At 28.9% G+C, this 16,919-nt stretch overlaps 1 pseudogene; it reads left to right on the forward strand.

Annotated features, from left to right (window-relative positions):
* The first annotated feature begins 1,374 nt into the window (after positions 1-1,374).
* LOC142330424 (putative polypeptide N-acetylgalactosaminyltransferase 9) overlaps positions 1,375-16,919 on the forward strand; it is a 74,558-nt pseudogene continuing 59,013 nt past the window's right edge.

Below are 16,919 nucleotides of genomic sequence, written 5' to 3' on the forward strand. Positions count from 1 at the left end.
CTCAACTCCATTTTTGTTTGTTCACATTACACATTTACTCTAAAAACAACAATTACAAATTATTTTCTATAGTTTAAATACTTTCTATCAGTGAAATTTATTATTAATATAAATTTATTTATTTATGCTAATAAGAAGAAAGGAAATGGCAATAATCTAAAAATTCTTAGCTTACTGCATCTTCTAATGCTGATTGGACTTCTTATATTAGTAAGTTATACATTGGGGTGCTTATAACAGTAACTGAGTGTTGTACTGATATTGAATTATTTAAGATTATTTGGGACATTTATCTTGATTTCCACTTTTCCTTAATATGTCAGAATTTTCCTTCATCACTTATACTGTAATTTTTTTTAATGATTTCTAATCTCATGCCAATTGTTTTTGGAGATTGAAAATAACTGAGCCCCAAATTATCAAAGATAAACAGTGATATATGTATTCAAACCCAAATAGTAGTAATTACTTCTTTAATTGGATTTGAACCTGGGTTCAGCAATGTACATAACAATTCTTAAACTATGATTCTAATCACTAATCTATGCAGCAGCAGATTTGATAAAAATAACTAGCTGCTGGTATTCTGAAGAAGACTGAGAATTTATTTTAATTTTATGTGCCATATTAATTATTTTTTTATTAATTAATATAGAAGGTTCCGGGAATAGAATACTTACTTATGCCTTACAATAATAACAGGAAGCCCTTTACCGTATTGTTTAATAAGACTTTCAGCAACCCTCTTAGTATATATGTATGTATTAGGACAATCCTTTAAAAATCTGAAAAAGAAATAAATAAATTTAGTCTTTTATGAAGACATATTAAACACATTTCTTTAGAATATCAGTAACTATTTGCAAGTATATGCCAACCACATATGAAAGCATATTCATTTATTCTAATTTAAAAATTACATCTTAAACATTTGGCCCCTACATATGTATGACATGCATTTTAAGCGTATCTATATTTCTTATAGCATTCACTTCATCAACAGTGATGGGTGTAACTATTCAATTATTAAGTATTCGATCGAATACTAAATTCATAACAAAAAGAGCTTTTCAAAGAACTTTTTAATATGATCTTTCCGTGTCATGTTATAATCTGTCACTACAAATGAATAAATATAACAATATATTTTTACAAAACATTCTCATAAAGTAATCGTATCTGTATTCTTACTAGTCATTTTTCTGGTTTGGCCTTAGTTTTCCAACATAAGGTAAATATTTTGAATAGGTTTAATAAAAAAGAAATAGAAAGTAATAATAAATAATGAAATTTAATACATTATTTTAAGTTAAAGAAATAATTGAATAAAATTACAGTATTATACTTGCTGAATCAGATTACTGAAATTATATAATGTATGGACATGAAGAGAAGTAATAATTAAAAACATTAAAACTGGGCAGGCACACCAAATGTTTGTTGTTGATGATTGTGTAGCTATTTATCATAGTTTAATAAAAAAATTCTTGTTAACACCTTTATTATTAAGACTATTTTAATATAATAGAGTTAAACAGATTATTAAAGTATCTAAAGCAATCACTAAAAAGTGAAATGTTAGTAATATGAACTTTCTAAGGCATAGAAATGCAGTTGGGTATCTTTGCAACACATGCCCGTGATCATTATTGTATATGAGTTTGGTTTAAGTAAACAAAATTTATAGTCTCTAAACTTACCGTAGATTTGAACTTTGTTGCTTAAGTTTTAATCATATTAACATTTCAAAGACACTGCTAATATGTATGCCACATTCCACAGAAAATAGGACTATTGAGAGAATGAGGCTGGCTGATACCATTGCAATTAAATTAACTGAAGTAATTGATCCTGTTTATTGACCTATCATTGAAATAACTGAACTTGGACAAGAAACAAGACAGGAATGTTATAAAAAGCGTATTTGAACTGCACAAAACCAAGGTCAGATTGTTTTTAGTACTGAATGAAACCAAAAAAATTAGTAATTCTTGTTAATATTCGTAAAGAAAATAATGGAAAAGACATTAGAGAATGTTAAACATAAAAAGAAAACCTTGATTCCAATTCTTGAAGAGCAGAATCTCAAGCAACTGATAAAGAGAATTTAAATGTAGATTTAATAGAATCTTGTGATAACCATCTCGTTAATAATATTATCATAAATTCATCTGTCACCTCTGATCCTTCAGAAAATGTATTTTATATCAAAGATTTGGCTAAAAAAAACTTATTACCAATGAAATCTGAAATAGTAGTTGATCACTTCTCATAGCACTTCTCATTAAAAAAAAAAAAAAAAATTGTATTTTCCAAAGAAGAATGATGGGGTAAAAAGAATAAAGTCAAACAACATAAGTATAAATAAAAAAATGTCTGATGCTTATCATAAAAAAAGCAAAATTTGCACAGAAATAAAAATATATGGAGAAGAAAGAAAAACAGTTAATTATGCAATAAGTGTTGAAACAGTGAAGAAAAAGACAAGCGTAAGAAAAACATAATAAAAAAGTTTCTGATGAGATATTACCTGCGTATCAATATGAGCAGCAAAGCTGAAATAAATACCAATGATAGTGATGAATGTGATATAAATACCTATGAACTTTATTAATAATAATAGTTCTGACTTACCTAATTGTGAAAATTTTTGTGTTTGTAATTACATAATAGCTTTGTAAGGTGGTTCAGAATTTTCTAGAATAGTTGTAAAGTATTAAAAAATGAATATGAAGTAAATTCCATAAAACAAAGTGGAAAGATGCCTAATTTTTGGAAGTGGCCTACAAAACCAGAACAAATCTTATGTGACAAAGAACATGTAGTGAAAAGTATCTTCTCCAATACTGGAAAATGTTAGAGGAATTTAGATTTTTCCTTAAACTGTGTTTAAATTTGTAGGCAAAATAGAATAATGAGAACTTTATATAGGATAATTAGAAGTTCAGAGATTATTAATTTTTTTGGCTAACTCAAATTAATCCGTTTCCACGTACAATATTATTAATTACCTGCTAGTTATTGTTCATTCACTATTTCTAAATTTATTATTAAATTTTGCACTTTCTAAATTTATGAACATTTATTGTTGTAATCTTATTCAAAAAATATTAAAATAGCTATTTTAATTTTTTAGTAATTTCTATAGAATATGTTAGATATGTTTTTATAGAATATGTTACAGTACTATTTTTTTCTAAATGACACTAAAGATTAAATTACTGAAAGTTAAAGCTATTCAAGCTTCTAAAATTTTCATTCTTTGGAGCATTCATCCTATTAAACTTGGCTTTTGATTATTGCACAGTCTTAATCATAGTTTTACAAATAAGGGTTCATCTTAATTAGTCTGGCAAAGAAACATTCCAGTTATGTGAAAAAGTAACTAAACATAAATATTAAATAGTATCTTTCATCTTTGAAACATACAGAAAACAGCAAAATAAGGTTATGATTGTTATCCGTAATAGTTAAAATCATTATGAACTACTGAGTAATAATTAGAGAAAAGGAACAAGTACTCTTGCTCTTGAAGATAGACTATAAGAAATCATTATTGCCATTTAAGTTGGTGCATACCTCCATCAACACATACACAAGTAACCTCAACAGAAAAACTCAGGGTTTTGTCAAACAAAATTCCAAGCCTTAATAACTTAATATAGACTAGTCATTATAAAATATCATTATGGAAACATAAAAGTGACTTGAAGTGATGATGTTACCAAGGAGTTAGGGATAGCCCCCTTCTCCCTCTCTATCTCTAAATATTTTGTGTATATATATATATATATATATATATATATATATAAAACATATGGTGGCTGAAAAGCAACTTACATCCCCCTCTAATTCTTTTTATGATTGAGATAATTGGTTTCAGTTTGTATTGTTCTTACTACTTGCACCAAAGGCTTACTTCGATGAAGTTATATATCATTCTTTTTAATTTTTGGGTGGTGGGGTTAAGGAGAAACTCAAAAATTTCAAACGGGACAACGGTCATTTGATATATCATTTTAAAGAGTTTGATAATATGAGATAAATTATGTAATTAAAACTAAATTTGATTGCCCAAAATTCAGTTCCAGTTATCTCTATTATAAAAAAACATTAGAGGGGATCTGTGTAAAGTTACTTTTCACCAGTATATATGTTTTGTTTTATCCACATTTAAAGACAAATGATAATATTCAGCCCTTGCAGCTAATGAGACAATATCAATGCTTTATTTGCAGCATCAGAAATATTATTTAAGTAAAAATTATTACTTAATATAATTTATGAGTATAAACGTATACATTACATTTATTACATATATACTTTTAACTTATTTAAATGAATATTATGAAGAACATAGCAAAGGCTTTAAAATAGTATTATTAGGAGAAAGTCATATGTCATTGATTCATAGCTAGATGGATATTATTAGGTATTTTTAATAATGCTGTTGCAATACTATGGTCCAGCCGGAATCCACATTGATATTCATGAAAGAAATTAAACGCAGATTTATACCTGTAATGGTCTAATTACACCTGCATATACTAGTTTGTCAATGGTTCATGTTCATTCTGTTATGGGCGACAGTATTCATAGCATCAGCAGGAATATTAAGAAATGTTATACTTAATGTTGTCATCATTTTTGTGATGGTTCCAAGTAGTATTGTACCCGATATAATGAACGCCACCCAGTTTTATAGATTAGTTTGTCAATTGTACTTAATTTGAACATATGATGTACGCCTACGGCAATAGTACTCGATAAAAATGTCTTACTAAAGATAAAAGTTTGTTTTAAAAAATTACTGCATTGTTATAAGATTTACAATAATTATTATTACACGGGTGTAAGTTGACCCAACTGCTGATCATCACGGCATTCTGTTATAATGATTAATTGTTTATCATCAATGGGTGGTTCATAAACTTTTTCTTCAATTTTACTTAAAAGACAGTTGAGTAAGCTGTAGATATATGTACAAATGCCTGGAACAGCAAAATTAATTATATTTATTAAATCCTTATTTATATGCACATAACACGTATAGTTTGAAATAAAATTAGATCATTGCCCATGAAAAAAACACTACTCATGATTATGAAAATTGTAATATGAAATGAATGGTAAATAAAACTTTTTTAATGTTCTCTAAATATGAGTCCTTTTTCACGTTGTTTTTTTTTTTAATAATAATTGAATAATAGAATACATTAATGTATTTATTTATACTAATTGAACTTATTCAGCCATTATAATCATCTTCTGCTTCTCAAATTCCATGCCTGACTACTCCCTGTAAGTGCTTCACTTGTTATTTATTTTTTCAGTCTCAGCTACTTTTCATTCTCTCTAAATTTCTCTTTTCTTTCTCAATGCAGTAATGACCATTTCCAAACCCTTATTAGTCTCCTATTCTTCAGCATGGTTTTATGAATCCACACTTACAAACTACATCTTTTTCAAGCTCAATTAAAATTTTACTAGTACAAATTAATTTTAATTTTAATTTCAAATCATTTAATTTTTATCTTGGATTCTCCATATTCAATTTCATAAAATTATTTCCTCATTCCTAACCTTCTCCTTTAGAGAATTAGTTTACCAGAACTCATGTCTATTGCACATTTGTTCTTTGTACTCTAAGAAACAGATTAAGTAACATACATATTTAACGTTTCTACATACTTGTACTTCTTGTACATCTTAGATGTCTACTTCATTCCACAAATCTGAGTAAATACATGACAAACATTTACCTCTTCCTTTGTTCACTATATTGGTAAAGCAGTTTCACGTCTAAAATTTGAAATTAAGAGATGCAAAGATGAATTTGAGTTTTTTTGTTTTACCTGTTGATATTTGTAAATCTCTTTTATGCCATTCAAATTTAAACAAATCTGAAAGTCTGATTGATGGCTTCCTTAATTAACACAAAAGTAATATTTTACAAAATTATTTGAAATTAAACATACAAAGTTAAACCGGTTATGTATTTATTTCCTTTGTAGTGTGTAATGACTTATTAAAAAATGCATATATATGTCTATAATAAACACTTTTTTAACAACCATTTTTTCAAAAAAACTATTCTGTTCTTGGTCTGTGAAACAGAGTAGTGCCATAGAGTTCAGTGGAACTCTACCTCTCTCTTTACCATTAAATACATTATATCCCTTGCATAATTTTAAATTATCAAAAATTGAAAAAAAAATTATGTGATATTCAAAACACATTGTACCTTTAAGAAAGCACAGAAAACTTTATTAATGGTGTTCAAGAGGTGCAAGTCTTGATTTACTTGGCCACTGTGTGCCACTGCAGCAGTCATTTAACAGAAATTAAAATATTCCAATACTCAAACCATTCTTGTCAAAAAAAGATTCTATATATGGGAACTAAGATAAACTCAACATTGTGATAATTTGAGTGTTATTCCTTCTCTAGGCACTTTAAATTCCAAGGGTTTTTGTAATTAACAAATTTATTAGTATTGTGGTATAGAAACTTTTCTTTTTTACTACATTTCCTTTGGCACAAGTAAATAAAAGAATTTCATCAGATATCAGTTCTACTACTTCATGGGATCCTCTATTCACTTCAGTTTGAAAAAATATATATAAATATTGCATTATTAATGTTGCTGTAGGATCTGGTAAAAATAAGTATCAGGATTCCCCTTTATTTAAAGTATTTAATAGACGCATTCAACTATCTATTTTAATTTTTTCGGTTTAACATAATCACCAGGACTCTTGTAAAAAAAAAAAAATTAAAAAATTACTTAAATTTGCAGGTTTTTATGGTAGGAACATTATTTTTTAATTTTAATTTCTGGCTTTATATAATAATTAATATATTTACATAATAATTATTATTACATAATAGTTATATTAACCACATAAAAAAAATAAGTAGTTAACAACATTAATAATTAATTAGAAATAATACTAATAATATGTCTATTGGTGTATATAGCATTAATATTCCGACAGAAACTATAAATTATATTGCAATCACATAGTACTTTATAGAAAGGCAAAAAATATTCATATAATTGTTGTATTGCCTTTTTTTGTAATGGAATTTTGCATAAGTGGGATTGATATTTACTGATTTTCTCATATTATTTATACGTCACATTACAGATTAACTACTATTGATGATGTTCACATAGTTTGACCTTGTAGTTCCTGGATTAGTTTTAAAATACACCTTAAATATTTAATTTTTAACTGATTTCATAAATCAAGCAGGTTCTCGGCCAAGCTCATGAGTTCTGATATTATTTGAGAAGTATTCCACAGATCACGATAAATATTCATATTAGAGCAGCAATTTGTCAATTCAGAAAAATTCACAAAGAGGAAGTGGTCCCATGCAGACTGCAATTAGGACATACCAGAGCTACTCACAGATTCCTGATGTCAGCAGAAAACGCACCACTGTGTGTACGATGTGACTTGCTTGTTTGTGTGCCACCATCATTGTGGACTGCATATGTTATGCAGCCTTATGTCACAAATTAAAATTACTGAGGGACATTTGTCGCATTTTAGGAAATAAGTATGTACTAGACGGGTATTTGTTTCTAAGAATGTTTATACTTCATAAGATTTAATGATGACCAATTGTTGACTTTGATTTGATTTTTTATTTGTGTTACACATTTTATCTTGATATTTATTTTATTATTTTAGTTTTAATCTTATTACTATCTTAGTCTTAGTTTTAACCTTATTTTATTAATATATTAATATCTCAGAAGGAGCTTTTTGTTAATTTTTTGACCCAGAATATAATTATGAACCCAAAAGTGTGCATTCTGAAACAAAAAAGATCGACACAAATGTGAACTTAGTCTAAGATTTAGTATAGTCAGACAGAGTTCGTGTAATTAATGGCTGTACCGTATTTATGTACATTTTCAAACATATGTCTTTTACAGATGCATTCTGGGAATTAAATCATTACACTGTGTATGTTTTATCATACAGAATATATTTTTATTGATAATTCTGGTAATCTATAGCCCAAAATGTACGAATTCAAGGGAGAAAGGAATGGTTATAAATATGTTGGCTTAAGACACCCAACTTAGACTTTGTAAATTAATTGGTTGGTCAAAATATTCCTTTCATTTTAATGATCTTACTTACAACCCTATATATATTGTAAAATTACACACACATATATATATATATATATATATATATATATATATATATATATATATATATATATATATATTAATGGTTTATAATTTGAATGTTTATTGATTTTGAATTTTTTTGCAGGTGTAATGCTCCAGATCGTTATAAGTCAACAGATGGTAAACCAAGAAATTTACCTTCAACTTCTGTAATAATCTGTTTTCACAATGAAGCATAGTCTGTATTATTAAGGACGGTACATTCTGTGCTGGATAGATCTCCACCCAAATTGTTGTATGAAATTATTTTAGTGGATGATTTTTCTGATATGGGTATTGCATCTTTTTTTAATATTTTTATTTTTAAGATTAGTTTTTTTTTAAATAGGGTGCATACTATTATTATTATTGTATTAGATAGCACAACTTTATTCATACCTGAAAATTGTGTTTCAAGAATGACAAGCATTACATGTATTATTGGCCCCAGGGTATGCAAGGAAGTAATGTGGTTTGCTCCAGTGCTTTTTTACTCTACCGTTATGTTTTAAACCATTTACTCTATCGTACATAAGTAACAAAACTCTCTAAAATGCATATTTTATTTAGCCTTATAAATGTACCATCTTCTTTTTAGCATAAATATAAATGTACATTGAACATCATTACTATTAGAGAAAGCAACATTGCATAATACTAATAAACACTGAATGGATAGTGTAAATATAAAATTGATGTACCTTAATACATAGTAAAATGATGCATCATCTTTATAAATTAAGCTTGCGAATGTACTGTATTTAAAAAATTAAACAATTGTTTTTTACTTCTTTCCTATATAGATGTACTATGTAAAAGAGATTATTAGTAATTTTGTTTCTATTTACTTTTCCCGACTTCTATTTGTGTAGTAGTATAATCTTACTGCAATATTTGTTTATCCGTTATTCATAATCATTTGATTATAATGTGTGATCAAAAACTTCTATGTCTGGTCCTACAAGAGATATATAGAATTCAGCATGGGCAAGATGAGGCAAAGCTGTGATCATGTTCAGTGTAATAAATGGTATCATTAAGCTTCAGTCCATGACCTGAGTAACATGAATCTTTGTGACCTTATCCATATCCCTATCTGTAATATCACTATGGCCCAGAAAGAAACAAAAATACAATCATGTTCTGTATCAAACTCCGGTAAGTGTAGCGGAAACTTTACACAGTGATACATTAGGCTGATGGCAATGAAGTAACATGCCAGGCAAAGGTATTTCGGATGGCATTTGTGTTTCAAGAAGAGCAGGATGTTCATGAGGATGAAAAGAGGTCAGCGTAACTGAATTGAGGATATGTGCATCTGAATTTATCCTTGTACATCAGAATTATTGATAGTGAATTCTACTGAAGTCTCTAACGGAGTATAATTAGATGCAAAAACCCAAAATTTTGGCTCTACGGTAATTTGGCATTCCATTGCTACAATTTTCCTGCACGTAGACACAAAATATGTGAGATTTTAGGTTACGACAACAGGTCATCAAACTGTATCCCTTGTACTTGACAGATTTGGCCTTCTTTGTCTTTCGCCTCTTCAATTGAGAAGAAGCTCAGACTGAAAGGCTGTAATTATTTTTAATGAATCTCCTTAATACAGGAGATCCTTTGTAAGATCCTTCCCCAGCAGCAGCAGCAGCAGAAGCATCAGGAGTGATCTTTTAAAGCATAAGAGGACTACTTTAAACAGGAGGATAATCGTATTTTTATGATTGTGAAGAAAATGATAAAATAACCTGATCGAGGCAGTTTCTGTTTGGCAATCACCCTTTTTTCTTCCCTTCCCCTTTCCTTGTATGTTTTACCTTTTTCCTTTAACAAATATCATGGGAGTTTGGTCAGTCAACTTGTTTCATCTATGGCAACCCGCCTCTCGCCTTCTAATGGCCAACAGGGCAGTTGTTTCTTATGGAGCTTATCAGGATGGTAACCTACGTGCCTGTTGAACTATTAACAGGTCCTCCAGCAGGTTATTACTGTGGTACTCATGGGTACCATATGTGTGTGGTACTAGATTTAAAAAAAAAAACAGGCTTCTATTATTTTCCTTTAGAATACACAGTTGCAACTGTGACGTGTTTCTTTTATAATGTTAAAAATGCAGAACTTATGTAATTTAAATTGTAAAAAAATATATTACAACCAGTGGAAGTAAAAAGACGAGTGTAACAGTAAAAATAAAAAAAATAAATTCAAATAAATAGTCTAAACATTTTATAAAAATAGAAAATTTTATAAAAAATGTTCTGGCAGTATCCTGTTAAGGTTTTATTTTTACATAAAGCCAAACTAGTGGCTGAGATGCCTCCATTTTTTTTTTTTTATAAACATAATCCCAGATTTTATTTATTCTAATCTTTGTATTCTATTTTTTACTATTAACATCTGATTATTTTATTATTGATTTATGTTGTTCGCAGCTCATTTAAAAAGGCAACTAGAAGAATACATGGCTATGTATCCAAAAGTAAGAATTGTTCGAGCTACAAAGAGAGAGGGACTTATACTTGCCAGGTTATTAGGTGCTAAACATGCTTGTACTAACAAGCATGTACATCTACAATGGCGCCTGTATTAACATATCTTGATTCTCACTGTGAGTGTGCTGAAGGTTAGTCTACACATGTATTAGAGCTATATTTTTTTTATTTGTTAATACATGATGGGTATATTTATTAAATTGCATAAAAGATTGTTTTCTTACCACGTTATGTGTTACTGATATTGAATTTAAAATAAATTGTTTATTAGTAAAAAAAAAAAGTATAAAAAATTAAATAAAATTTGAGATAAATGGAATATTAAATTAATGTAAATAAGTATTAAAAATGTGTACTTAATTTAACCACATGAATATGTGATACACAATATTGTATTAAATTACTGGAAAATAAATTTATTAATAAATTAGTTAAATTTCTCTGAGGAATATGAGTAACAGTAATGTTGATTAATAACAGTCAATATTAACTGTCAGTATTTTACAAGAGAATGTTGTAAAATCAATTTTGTTATTAATGTTATAACATGAATTTACTCTTACTGAGAATACCTGATAACTTTCTCATTGAGCATTTGAATTGAACGTTTAATATTATTTAAAATATATATATATATATATATATATATATATATATACTTGAAAAATTTTAATTACGCTTTCTAAAATTGCAATTTCAAACGCATCATCACTGATAAAATAAAATCAGTTGTATGCATTAATTTGAACTTCAATTGATATGTTATATAGTGTATACAATCTAGGAGATTTGATAAAAATGCTATTTTGAATCTATAGACAGTAAATGTAGCCTAAATTATATATTTACATAATTGTTGTACGTTTTAAGATCAGAATCATTTCTTTGCCTAGTTTCCTGAATAAATTTTTCATATTTTGTGTTTCCTGATTTTTTCCAAATCCTTTTTTTTTAATTTCCCCACTCTGCTCTTCCTTAAAAAATTATTTAATCAACATTCATACCCATAAAAGATTTTATAATTTCTCGAAGTATAATTTCTGCCTACTAAATCTTATTTGAAATTTTTAAATTACATTATTCATGGGATTACATATTGTTTTGCATTTAGTTATAAACAGTCACATAAAAATATCTAAATAGTTTAAGCAGTAAAAAAAATAAGTGTTACTTCAGAAATAGTTAACAAGGAATTCATATAGAGTTTATTTATTTATTTTGTAAGGGATAAACATATTGGGGTGAGGGACTACAATAGAGGTTATGAATCAAGAAATATCCAGGAGGAGTGTTTATTACTACAGACTAGATGAACAAGAACTATCGGTACAAAGGAACTTTATAATCATCCATGTAAGAAGCAGATAAAATAATAAATAACAGAATAAAAGGAGAGGTCAATGAACAATCCCAATTTAGTAATATCAGTTTAAATTTTGAGTTTCCAACCGTGAAATTTTACCTGAAGGTGAAAACTTTCAGAATCTTCTCTGTCTTCAAATCTCTTTCCTTTAAGTAGAATTTTAAGGTTAGAAAACAGTCAAAAATCACAGTGAGCCGCCACGTCTCATGAGTAAAAAGCCTGCCGAAGTCATTCGATCCCATATTTTACCAAGAATCTCGGGATAACTGGTGATGTATGAGGTTCGGACCATTGTCATGATGAATTTTCCAGTGGCAATTTTCTCAAAGCTCATAACAGCATCTCTTATCTAACAAAGAAAAGTAAAAATTCATTGTGACAATGCTCCGTATCATGCATCACAACTTATCCAGAAATTTTAAATAAAAAATGGTATCGAAAACTTCAGTAACATACCTTATTCACAAGAAATAGAATTTCAGCCCCTTTCCTCAGCTTAAAATTCCACTTAAAGGAAAGAGATTTAAAGACAGAGAATAGATCAAAAGAATTGCGACAAGGGTTTTATGGTGCCTGGTAAAAATGAAAAAAAGATTTTTAATTTTTAGCAATGGAAATATTTTTCCAATGGAAATATTGCTGGGATGAATTCATTCATCACAAGGAACCTATTTCAAAGGGGACAAGTTACTGAACTAAGTAAGTTATGTGTTTTTAATTTTATGAGACATGATCCAATACTTAACACCTCTTAATATTACTGAATACTAAACAATTTCCTTAATAAAAGATTTTTGTATAATTCTGGTTTCATAATTTTATATTAAAAAGTTTCTTAGAGATTTTTTTACAATAGAGCTATGAGAAATCTTAACCAATTAAATTGAAACTTTGCATTTAAACCAGTTTTATAAAGTATAAATTTAGTAGTATTGTAAAAATTATTCTTTTATATAGGTTAAAAACTGATTATGTAAAAAAACAGTTTTTTTATGAAAATCCTTTGATGTAATGGGCTTAACTGAATTTATATGAAAATTTGAAATTATAAAGGGAAAAATTTTTAACAATTTCTTTCAAGAAAAATCGAGGCTTAAAGTATAATTTTTTAAAAACCATTTTATACTTAAGTTTATTGATACTGCCCCATTGCACATTGTGTTCTTTGACAGAAAAAGTTTTCATAAGTACGGTATTTTTTTTTTTTTGTTTGAAAATGTACTGGTTTAAAAAATTAAGTCCAGCAGACAAATTTTCAACTCTTGCTTACTAATCTGGAAAAAATTTACAAATAACAATTAAAGCCCTTATTTTCTTTTATTTAACTTTCTCATCTTTTGTTAATCTTGGTTTAACAAAGTTAATTTTTATAAAGGATATTTTGCTAGAGGATATACAGGAATATTACCAGATGAAATGAAAAAACCACTCTTAACTGTATCTTCCAAACAAACAAGCAAGTAGTATTTTATTATAATTTTATATGGAATTATATATTCTTCATGTGATATAAAGTCATCAACTGTGGTGGCTTGGAAGAAAAGTTCATAGGTAAATGGAGTATGTTGCAAGTACAGGGGTGAATCAAATTTAAACGGAAATTTTTCTATTCTACACAGCAAGCAGTTCTGAGCTGGATGGCAGAGTGGGGGGGTTAATGTTTGGTGTATTAGAAAGGGCACACCAGCTTGTTTAGCTCTTCTGCCCTGTTCTGTTGTCAGTACAGCCATGAGTGAGCAAGAGGTTCCGTCCCCTGTTGCACAGTGTATAATCATAAAGTTTTTAACTAATGAAGGCGTTAAACCTGCAGAAATTTTAACTTGTTTAAAGGTACATTTTGGGGATGGTATACTGTCCCGTAACTGAGTGTATACGTGAGCCAGATAATTTAAGGGCAGGTGAGAAAGTTAGAAAAAAGTCAAGATTGATGCCCAAGGTTAAGTCTCACAGCTGACAACATCTGTGCTGTTCGAGATATTATCAACGGTAATTGCCAATTCACTGTTGAAGAAATCACATCAGAAGTGGTTATCAGTTATTGGAGTGCTCAATCCATTATCACTGATCATCTTGATTTAGAAAAATTAGTGCTCAATGGGTTCTGAGATTGTTGACTGAAAATCAAAAGCAGGTCAGGTTGGAGATCTGTGAGAGACTTCTGAATCGATTTTGGCAAGAAGAGATGATCTTTTGAGGCACATTAACACATGTGATGAAACATGGATCCATCATTACACTTTGGAGTCGAAAATGGTGAATAAGGAGTGGTGAAGGAAAGATGAGTGCTGCCCGGTGAAGACCAAAACCCATCTATCAGCCGGAAAAGTGCTTGCAATGATTTTTTTTGACTCAAGGGGAGTTTTACTCATTGATTTTCTCTACAATCAATGAACGGTGAATGCGGCTTACTATGTCATCTGCTACAGTCAACAAAAGCCGCCTACTGAAACAAAAGATGGGGTATGCCCATCAGAGATGTCATCCTTCTCCATGACAATGCCAGGCTGCACACTGTTAATTTTGACAAGGGATAAATTGAAAAAGTCCACTTGGAAATCCTCGATTACCTTTCCTGCAATCCAGATTTATCTCTCTGTTACTTTTTTTGTTTGTGCCCTTGAAAGAATCACTTGGAGGGGGGAACGATTCAAAAACAATGAAGACATTGAGGAGCACCTTTGCATTGGGCAATTGATTGATGACTCATCCTCAAACTTTTTATGAACAAGGAATGTTCATGCTTTCAAATTGTTGGCAAACGTGTGTAGATCATGCAGGAGACTATATAGAGAAATGATGAAGGTATGAATTGTGTGTATATTATTAATTAATAAATATATTTTTTTTAAATTACCATTTATGTTTGATTCACTTTTGTAGTTTAAGTAAGTGTAGAAAATGTCTACTTTGCCTGAACAGCTGTAGAACTGTTATGTTGAATAAGCTTATTAGGATGACTAAAAGTATATTTCTACATAAATGTTATGGTTACACGATTATACAACAAATGTTTAGCCATTATTTATTGATAGCATCATTGCCAGAAAAAAGACTCCAAATCTTTTTCTATATTCTATAATGCTTAATGCAAGATTGATTGGAAATTATCTGTGGCAAAGCAAAGAAAATTTTTATGTAGAGGGTCATTCTACATATGTCAGCTAATGTTCTACATTAGTCAGCTATTTTAATAGCCGACTAAATTTAGTCAGGTATTAAAATATACATGCTGATAAAAATGTGATATTTTAACCCTTATTTATCGATCTCCAAAGTAAATTAGTTAGATTAAACAGTTTATGAAATGCTCATGATAGTTTTTTGCACAAGAAGCATACTCTGGGATCTGATGAGTGTTTTACAATAAATCTTGTATTAATGGAATCATCGTTGCAACACGAATTCAATTTTAGCTATTTCAAATCAAAGTAAAATAATGGTGATATTTTGCATAAGTTTAAAACAGTTTATGAAATAAAAAGGTTTGCATTGATAAATTTATAGTAATAAATTTTCAATAATAAATACATTTTTACCTGTTTTTAGGCTGGCTAGAACCACTACTTGATAGAATTGCATTAGATCCAACAACTGTTGTTTGTCCTGTTATTGATGTCATTGACGATACTATGGAATATCACTGGAGAGATATTGGTGTTAATGTAGGAGGATTTGATTGGAATCTACAGATAACAAGGGATTAAACAATTAAAATTATAAAATGCAATATTATTACAATAATATTTTGCTTGTGAACTTATCCCGAGATCTTATGGATTTCTTGTCTAAATAATCCAACTTATGGATGTTATATTATAATTAAGTTATTTTCCTAGGTGCGAATGATTTATCATATTTTTATAATATTTAAAGAAGTAGGGTGTTTGAATATATTTACAGTATTTATCTTGATTCGTTTTTTTTAACAGTTTAATTGGCATCAAGTACCGGAGAGAAAAAAAAAGACACAAGAATACTGCAGAACCTGTATATAGTCCTACAATGGCTGGTGGACCATTTAGTATTGACAAAGATTTCTTTGAAAAACTTGGCACTTATGATAGTGGATTTGATATATGGGGTGGAGAAAATCTTGAATTATCTTTTAAGGTCAGTTAATTTTTTGATTTATAAATTTTTATTTTTTTAAATTTTATTAATATTGCATGTTTTGTTTTAAAATTATTTATAACCTCTGTTTTTATATGTATTTGTTTCTTTTTTCTTTTTGATTTTAGTCACTTTAGGATATTGTTTTAACTCTAACTCCTTAAGTTCTTTCTCCTATGCTGTTTTCTCTCTTCCCAGTACCTCTTCATTCGTTTTGCATGTTCTTTGGGCTCTTCCGACCATTTCATTTTCTGATTTTCTTTCCTGGTCTTTTGTTCTTGTAAATCTTTTAACATCATAATTTTGGTTTTAAAAGGTGTTTATTCTACAGTGCATTCGGAAAGTTGCTGGGCACTGGGATTATGGAATTGTAATGATAAAACTTTCTTAATTATTACTTTGAATTTTTGTTTCATTATTTTATAAAAACTGATATTATAATAACTGAAATAGTTTATAAAAGATGAATAGTTTATAAACGCTGCACATGTTTCAGTTTGTTTTCAATTACTTTAACCAGTTGTACTGGAATGTCTTGCGTATATATTGTTATTGCAGTTTTAAGTTCGCCAATCGTACATGATCTGTTGCGATACACTTCTTCTTTCACAGCCCTCTAGAAAGTAATCTGGAGGAATCATATCAGATGATCATGGATGTCACAAATCCCTCGAAATGTTTTGTTTGCTAAAGATGTTTTATAAAAAAGTCATTGACCTGTTTTAGTTGTGTCGTGTGGCGCCATCTTGTTGGTCCC

Source organism: Lycorma delicatula, chromosome 9 (genome assembly GCF_047948215.1).
Source record: "Lycorma delicatula isolate Av1 chromosome 9, ASM4794821v1, whole genome shotgun sequence".
NCBI classification, from domain to species: domain Eukaryota; kingdom Metazoa; phylum Arthropoda; class Insecta; order Hemiptera; family Fulgoridae; genus Lycorma; species Lycorma delicatula.